The sequence below is a fragment of the Phalangium opilio genome, unplaced genomic scaffold (assembly GCF_054372755.1).
Source record: "Phalangium opilio isolate 3A_F unplaced genomic scaffold, DU_Popi_V2 ptg000201l_1, whole genome shotgun sequence".
NCBI classification, from domain to species: domain Eukaryota; kingdom Metazoa; phylum Arthropoda; class Arachnida; order Opiliones; family Phalangiidae; genus Phalangium; species Phalangium opilio.
This window is the reverse complement of record NW_028324214.1, coordinates 1044-8528: the sequence shown is the minus strand read 5'-3', so window position 1 is coordinate 8528 and position 7485 is coordinate 1044. Positions and strand designations below refer to the sequence as shown.

At 37.6% G+C, this 7485-nt stretch overlaps 1 long non-coding RNA gene across 1 annotated transcript; it reads right to left on the bottom strand.

Moving 5' to 3' along the window:
* Positions 1–3116: 3116 nt before the first annotated feature.
* On the bottom strand, positions 3117–3441 carry LOC149621475 (uncharacterized). Its single transcript, XR_016375023.1, has 2 exons — positions 3407–3441; positions 3117–3348 (listed from the first exon to the last, which is right to left on the bottom strand). It is a non-coding gene; the product is annotated as an uncharacterized LOC149621475 (long non-coding RNA).
* Between the last annotated feature and the right edge of the window lie 4044 nt (positions 3442–7485).

The following is a 7485-nucleotide window of genomic DNA, read 5'->3' as shown; positions in this document are numbered from 1 at the left end:
CTAGGAGGATTCATACCATTTACATAAGGAGGCCTGGTTTTAGACTCATTCAGTGAGTCAGGCCTCCTCGCGTAACACCTTAAGCCTGGCCTCCCGTGTAAATGGTATGAATCGTCCTTGTCTGTAAACTATGTATAAACTTAGGCTGCACTATCCCTTTAAATTTTAGGCGGTGGAAAAATTGGAAAAATTAGGGTGCCATAGCCGAGGGTAGAGCATGGAATTGGCTATACCGAGCATGGATAACTCATTAGTTCATAAGATATGTACACCATAAGTTTGTAACTGGAGCTTGTCATGAAGTGGCCAAAACTGGACAATAACAGTAAACACTGATTTAAATAGAGATTGAACTTACATGGTAGCAGCAACAGTAAAATGCACGGAATTCTTTTACACAACAAACTAGCTAAGCCTAATCCTTCCGTAAAGAATGCGTGTGCTGAAATACAATATCGGTTGTCAGCACGCGCAAAGCTATAGAGCTATTTCAGAGGGGGTAATGGCTACGTCACCAATGCTATTTGCCCATTGTAACAGATACATAGAAATATCTGGGAACTGAACCCTTGGCCATTCTGATGCTTCACTGGTATAATTATCAAGTTTCTCCTTGTAAGGATCGAAACCAACAAACTTTAGGAACTTTTTTTCATAAATTAGTTTGTCTTCATCAAGAAGCGAATCGAAATAGCCTTTCAAAAATTGTTTTTGCGTTTTAGAACTCATTTTTAAACTAATGTTCAGTCATTTTATAGGAAGAATCAACGGTATACTGAAAAATCGTCTGCTAGGTTTGGCTCACAGAAACTCTGGCAGCCCGACACCGGGGAGAGAACGGGGGATGAATACAGGGGTAAAAGGCGGTCTCCCCCTTTTATGAAAACTATGAAATTCATTGAATCTCCCCCAAACGAGTAAATGGGCTTCTGAAGCAGTAGATATTCCCGGTGAAGACCAAGCTGTGTCAGAAGAAATATTAACTAATAGAGTTTCTGTAGAAGTGCAATACCAGGAGCAGATGACAAAGGAGTCTCGGACGCTAGCTTCCACAATATAGAGGGCAATGGGACCCGCGTACGTCACAGCTGTAGCGGCATCGTTCGCCATAGAGGCGCTATCAGACATTATAGCAGACGAGGCTTTTGGTGGATTATATCTGGCACCAAAGTCTGCTGGGAATTTTTTTTGTAATAACGGACTAACGGTGGCTACTGAGGTTCGTCTTACCCGATCGCGACATAAATATACACAATATAATTACTTTATTCAAACAGCTGTAATCGTTGGTATTAAGATCAAAGATAAGACTACATTTTGTGACCTTAAAGGTAGGAAATTAATTGTCTGCCACAAGAGGTTGGAAACGAAATCACTGTCTCTTACTTTTTGAGTTTTAAAAGATCGTGAGTGATTTGTTTTCCCAACCTCTTGTAGCTACCATTTAATTGAAGAAGAAATCTAGAAAAATTTGGCACTGAAACACATTTTAGTTTTTTAATAGTGTACAGTACATACGTTACTCGCTGGGCTTTTCATTATCAATTTTAGTCAAAAAAAAGATTAAAAAGCCGTTGAAATCCATTTTTTAACTCTAATACTCGTTAAGCCTAGGCTAATTATAAGCAGACGATACGTATATTTAAAGAGAGGCTCCAGACGCGATTTCCCAGATCTCCTTTCGAGACTTTGCAGCCACGCTATTGGTGGGAAAATAATGCTCAAATTTCCTACGAGAGGTGGCACTGGCGTAATGATTTTGGTTAATAACCGTGACGTTCGCGGATCCCATTGCCCTCTACATTATGGAAGCTAGCGTCCGAGACTCCTTTGTCATCTGCTCCTGGCAATACCTATTTCAAGGTCAATTGGTAACTTGTGGGATGATTCCGAGAAAGTTAGCATTGGGACAGATACTTGTACGGAAGAAAGTATCCAAACAGAATTGGATGACTTCTATAAAAAAATAGTTACTTTGGCTATGAAAGACCACACTTATGCAGCTTCATCACTACAATCATTGAGCCCAATACGTAATGAACCAAAAACAACGGCTTTAATTTCTACACCCAAGGCAAATTTGGAAGGGCCAAAAACACTTTTATCACCTCTTTTGAGCCTGATTTCTGAGGAGTCTGACAATTTGGAGCAAGATACTTTTGTGTCAGCTAATGCCTCATTGTACGAGCCCAGTTACGACAGTACTTCCACTTCCCTCTTAGAATCAGAAATAACTGCGAAAGAAAGCTTAGTCCAAGAAAAAAGTACATAATTTTCGAGAGTCAACTTGATCAACTGCTATGTCGAGTACGTTGCCATGAAAATAATTGTACAAGCCCAATAGACGTTTCTGAATCGTTAAAGAGTGAAAATGAAGGAACTCAATTAACAATTAAATTAATTTGTACAAAAGGACATGAGGGTATTTGGAAATCACAGCCCTTGTTGGGTAAAATGCCTGCCGGAAACTTGCTTTTAGTTTCTAGTATATTACTCTCTGGGGCTACTTTTCACCGAGTTGATTCAATTTTTAAATTTATGGGATTGGTGGGTATTATAAAAACCACCTATTATGATATCCAGCGAAATTTTGTAGTTCCAGAAATAAAGAGAGCTTGGAGAAAAGAACAAACTGAAGTAATAGAGGAGTTAAAACAGTGTCCAGAAATAAAAGTCTCTACTGATGGCCGTTATGATTTATCAGGCCATAATTCAAAATATTGCACTGTAACCTTAACCAAAACACAAACAAATGCATTCATTTCGAAATAGTCAATAAGGCAGAAACCAATTATAAATCAACCAACATGGAACTGGAAGGCCTGAAAAGATGTTTGAGAAAAATGAATGACTGTGGGGTGAAAATTAATCAGCTAACCAGTGATCGGCATATACAAATTAGAAAATTTCTTAGAGAAAATTACGAAGAAATAAATCATCAGTTTGACCAAAAGGAGATGATCTGAAAGGACATAGCTTTCCAGCCTAGGAATGAGGGTATTGTGTGTCAGGTTCTCTCTAACGAACGTCTCATCTCGAGTGTTCCTAAAACTTGATATCCCAAGGCTAGGCCGAATGTATTTACTGTAGAGTAAATGGTAGTTGAACACCCAAAGTTTTTCTCTACTAACGTTTTTTCTCGGCGCCAACTAACATCAGCCGCGGAAAGCTGGGTCTCACTAAAAAAATTCCACCCCCCTTGCTTGAACTTACTCGGATAAATAAATTAAACCCGCCTGTTTAACTTCACTCTCCACCGCTGTGGAGCGCTGCTTCAAAAGCTCGTTCTCGGTCGTGGCCAATATTTTAGAAATTTTATCTCTCCATTCACGGGAGCTCCGTTGGGAACTTTAAAAAGCTTAACGTCAGAACTTTCAGACCCAGAGGCTACGGCAAAAAATCTTACATAGGAACTTGGTGTAAGATTATTCTACTTGTGGTTTGACGTATGGCATCTGTCTAGAATCTTCGAAGCAAAATTAAATTAGCTGCTCGTAAGAAAAAAAACGAAGACTTAGATCCATAGGTTAAATCTTTGAGCCGGCACATGTGGTGTTGTTCGGAAATGTGCAACGGCGATGTTGATGTTTTAATAGACATGTGGGAATCTGTTTGCTTTCATGTGACAAATATGCACACCTTTCCCAGCCTCCCACATTTTCAATCCTGTATCCACGAAAAGTTATCCCATGATGCTGAAAGAAGGAAAAAGTGGCTTGAAGCGGACACAGATCCTCACGATGCGCTTGTGAATATAGTCCACAATAAAAATCTTTTGAAAGATTTAAAGCAAGTAAATGCATTCTCGCACACTTCATCTTTGGAATCGTATCACAGTTTAATGCTGAAGTATTGCACTAAACACCAAGAATTTCACAGTGAGGTAATGGAAGCTAGAACGATGCTGACTGCGCTGGATCATAACTTCAACGTCACCAATACGTAGATTTGGTGAGCCAATAAGATAATTTAATTTTTTGGTTACGTGTTGAAGGAAGGGACTATATATACTCGTCTAAGAGTCGGACTGAAGTAATGGCCAAACATTGTTTATTCCGTCTTAAAAAGTCTATCTATCCCTGGTCATATTTTCCTCATTTATTACTATTTTGTTCTTATAATCCTTGGTTTTAAAATAATAATTTAGAAAATGTTTGGATCTAGTGTTCATTTTACGTAGGCCTTAAATTGTTTTAAGTTAATTTAATTTTCACTTTGAGTTCCCGGCATATTTTTATTTAAATTCCATCAGGAAAACCCAAAGTGCAAGTTTTTCGGGGAAAGACTCGTAAATCCGCCAAAGTGCGGGTTTTTTCGGTCGAATGGGATTGGGTTCGGTTGATTGGGATTCAGCGCAATGCTACTGAAGTTCCAATAAGAGGGAGGCAAGATGGGTTGAAATGTGGGCTATATTTTGTGAAAGTTTGAGGACGATAAAGGATTCATTTAGTTTCGTGGTCAATATTTTTATTCTGCGGCCCTTAGTTCAGTAATGATTGTAAAACATAATCCCCCATCATAGTCAAAAAAGGACATAATCCCGCTACATATGGAACAAAATCCCCCAGGATACAATCCCGCGAATGGATGTCGATGACAAAATACCCCCAGCCACAGGAAATATTTCCCCCAAAATGTGTTTTCAACAAAATACCCCAAACCCTAGTTTAAATCAATATGAAGGTTTATAAGGAAAGATAACATAAATAGATGTTCAATCACTCCCCATTTTCACCAATGATACTAAAATGCTTACAAGTGCTACCAATTTGGTGGAATTTTACTTTTTCTAACTCTCCCAACCAGCAGTGGTTTCTGACTAAATTACACCACGGGGAGAAGAAAATAATAGTGAAAAAATTCTAACTCCCCCAAGTTGGTCCCCGCAAGTAGATCAAAAACTTTTGGAAAATTTCGAAATTTCATGTATTTACCGCTACCAGGAGTTCATCACACAGGGGGTTATGAGACTGCTACGCGACTGACAATTTAAATTTTAAACACCCGCTAGAACATTTACAATTCTCATACCATTTGAGAAAAATAATTTGAGAAAGCTCTATTTTATTAAGAGTTTAAAAATAAGAAACATTATTGTTCAATAAGGCGTAATGTTATTTCGAAAGTAAATGAAGACAAACAACAATATTTTGGAAAAAGGGTCACATTGTATCCAAAATATTACCGACCTAACTCTAACCTAATCAAACAAAACCTAAAAACAAGAGGCCTTGCCCGATTTCATATGAACTACGCAGTCGCAAAACGTACTTCACGCGTCCTCGGATATTGTAGCTGAGATTTCGAGAGCCCAAAATGGCAAATCGACGTCCTAATAATATGCCAAGTGTAAACCATGCTTTATAGTCACTTGTCGTCGTGACGGACTTATGAGCAATCGGATTTTCTGGTCGCGTCGGATTTTTATGTCCCAGGCCAATTTTTTTATTTGTTTATCTATTTTAAACTTTCGGTCTGGACCGGTTCGGGTCGTCTGCTAAACTAAAGAAGTGGGTAATTAAAATAGTTCAGATATTGTCTGGACCCTGGTTACCCTAGAATTTTCTTAGTGGTCCCGTGGACCACTGACCCCCCTCCGATTTAATTTTTAAACTGGTCCAGGCAATTTTTAAACTGGTCATTTGCCCTGTGCCAGCGCCTTATTTCCCACGCTGAAAGGGACTAGTCTGAAAAACAGGCTGAAGAAAAGGGTAAGAATCAAACGGCAGCTTTTGAACAAAAAATTAGGGAAGTTATGGGAGCGACGAGAGTAAGTATTAATTCTAATTATCTTTCGCGATTTTAATAGAAATAATCGTGGGAAAATCCCCCTGTCGAAAAGGCCAAGGCTTAGTTGCCTCCCCCTTTGGTTGGCTAACACTTGGCTTTAAAGTATGAGAAAAAGCGCAAAATAGTAAGCCTTTGTTGCAAAGACTGTGGTCGATAAAACAACAAAGGTAGCCTGTATTAAGGGGGGTGGGCAATATATAGTATTTCACTAAATCGTAACTTACGTTTTTATTTTCGTTTTTTAAGTCTTTTTTCTTAGCTGTTTTAGTCGTTTTTTTTGTAAAACAATACAATATCTGAAAATAATAATTAGAACGTTAATTGCTTAGAAAGCCAAAAAATAGGCCCTAAAAAATCACAACTTGTTTTTAGATTGAAAATGCTCAAACTAAGCGTGAGATTTGTATTTAAACTTTAAAGTCGCACGTGCCGGCGCGTGATGCTTGCCCGTGGTGGGCAAATTCGCGAATTTTTCGATCATTCGCCGAATTTTCCCCCGCTTGGTAGTACAACGTCATTCGCGATTTGCCCAACACTGTGGACGTTTCACGGGCTAGCATAAAATATTATTTTATGCTAGCCCGTGAAACGTCCACGTTTACGTCGCTATTATAACTTAATTTCAAATAATAGAGGCCTAGCTAGTTTACCTTAATTTTAAAAAAATCTAGAACTTTCAACCATAATTTAAAACCAAATTAAAATGCGTGGAAGAAGCGAGAGTTGTCCGAAATTGGACTATAGCCGTTTAACCGGCGATATTGGAATGTGTTTAAAACAGAGCTGTGCTAATTAATTAGTTAACTAATTGAATTTCTAATTAATTAGCAACATTTTCTAATTGAAAATGGTAATTGAATTTTAATTACCTTAGTGCTAATTGAGAAGTAATTCTAATTAATTAGTATGAATAGGAAAGTTAATTATCTAATTAAAATTTAATTAGATTTAGGATTAACTAATTAGCCAATTAGATTTTCAATTAATCTTTTAATTTAGTAAAAACTAAAAATCGAGGAATTGACTCTCGATTGATTTGAATATGAAAACTGCCTTATTATATCGATGAGGAAACCTTAGTGCTACTCTAAATATTTCAGCTCCTCAAAACATGAGAGAATAATAGTACTAGTAAAAAATTTCGTAAATCATAACTGTCCCATTTCGAAATTTCGACTGTTTTTCCTACTCGAATTTATAGCAGTGCCCATGGATTTACTACTCAGGTCCATTATAGGAACTGTGGCAAGAAAATGAAGAAATGAGACAAATTTTAACATGACAGAAGGCTCGAGGCTTGTCTCATTTTTAGTGAATAATTCACGGCTTCCGTAACCGTTTTTCAATGGCATTAAAACTAGTGATGCCACGAATATTCGGTTACTATTCGGTATTCGGCCTATTCGGCCATTTTTTTCGTATTCGGTATTCGGCCGAATATTTCGTAATATTCGGCCGAATACCGAATCTCAAATCATGAAGGAAAAAAACGGAAAAATTACTCAAAAATTATTTATTTCAATAACAATTTTTACTTTAATATTTATAATCTACCAGTGGTAAGTTGTGATGAATAAAAAAAAGCATAAAGTGACACGATCTACTCGCAAATGAACCAAAAACCTAAAGACGCTATAGACGGGTCCTATAGTGTTAAAGAGAGCGCGTTGAAAAATCGTAACTTCCCCCTTTTCA